The following is a 1490-nucleotide window of genomic DNA, read 5'->3' as shown; positions in this document are numbered from 1 at the left end:
GAGTAACATCATCAACAGCCAGTGTTAAAGGATTTATTAAGAGAAAAAGAAATATGTGAACAATCATATCTTTTATTATTTATATGAAAAACAATCATGGAACACATACATTAGCACAGCAAAGACATAAAGAACAGAAACACATCTTAATTCAACACCTAAAACTCATGGATTGTCTAAATTTCAATATTCATATCGAGGCACTAAAATAAAATATATTTACAAAATGATCAAGTCGTCTTTGTATATTTTAATAAGAGCTTTACAAAGTATCAGTGTACAGTCACACAGAGTGCAATTGCAGACTGATNCCAGGAGCGCACTCTGTGATGCACCCAAGTATATCAGGCTTCAGCTCTTCCTCAGACCTGTCTGGATTGATGAAACCAGGAGTGTCGATCAAAGTGAGGCTTCTTCCTTTGACAGATCCAGACTTTGCTTGACAAATACTTGCTCCTGAGTCGAGAGAATGAGTGACTTTGAATACATCTTTTCCAAATATGGTGTTAGCAAGGCTGCTCTTCCCAGCTCCAGTTTTTCCAAGCAGGACGATCCTCCATGCGTTTTGCACTAGGAGAAAATAATCACTATCAGTACTGTCTCTTTCTTGCTCTTTTTTCATGACGCATGGTCCCTAAAAATGTCTAAAAATTAACTGTGATGTGCAGGAAATATAGAGTGTAAAGAAATAATAACAGGAATAGCAGTAACTTCTTTACTGTGCTAGTCCACCTTTAACATTAGCAAGTGTAGTTATGGAGGGGGCAGATTTTTAGTAAAAAAATTAATAATTTTACTGAACTACCATTACATCAGGAACTTTTAAATTAAATCTGACAGCAGGCCAACAGCAAAACTAGAGCTACATACTGAGAAGAAAAAAGGATTATGCAAATTATCCTAAATAGTGGTCTCACAGTATCCAATAATGCATCATTTTACAGATGAGCTCACTATATAGTCCTCTACATAGAACTCCCTGGATAGTGAATTGGGAGTATAGTGAATGAGTGAATGATTTTGGACACAACCTGTGACTTTGAATGAGGAAAATCATGTCTGCAAGGAGCGGCTAGCTGGTAGAGCTAAACTTCTGTAGTTATTTTGCTGGGCTTTCTCACAAGGATTCATGCTCACTGAAAAATCCTTGGCGTATTCCAGGATTCATCATTTGCCAACCTGTTATGGGCGACTGGGTGATGGTCATGGGCAATTAAATCAATTAAGGAATGACAAGGCTCTGGACTTGACAAGAAGCACAACAAAGAAATACAACAGGGACTCAGTGTTGCAGCTTTGTATCTTATCCGCCAAGAACAGGCACTCACGGGAAAGAATGAGTCCGAGCGCAGCTCAAACGAGACCAATTCTGTGGAGCTGCTACACACATTTGCAGAGTTTGACACTAAACTACGCTTCACTAAACATGTCGCCAATCATTGCTGTAGAAGTGGATGATCTACAGGGCACACTCTCCAAGCAGGACAGAC

The sequence above is a fragment of the Seriola dumerili genome, unplaced genomic scaffold (assembly GCF_002260705.1).
Source record: "Seriola dumerili isolate Sdu_G_001 unplaced genomic scaffold, Sdu_1.0 BDQW01006988.1, whole genome shotgun sequence".
NCBI classification, from domain to species: Eukaryota; Metazoa; Chordata; class Actinopteri; order Carangiformes; family Carangidae; genus Seriola; species Seriola dumerili.
Note: the sequence above shows the minus strand (reverse complement) of the source record.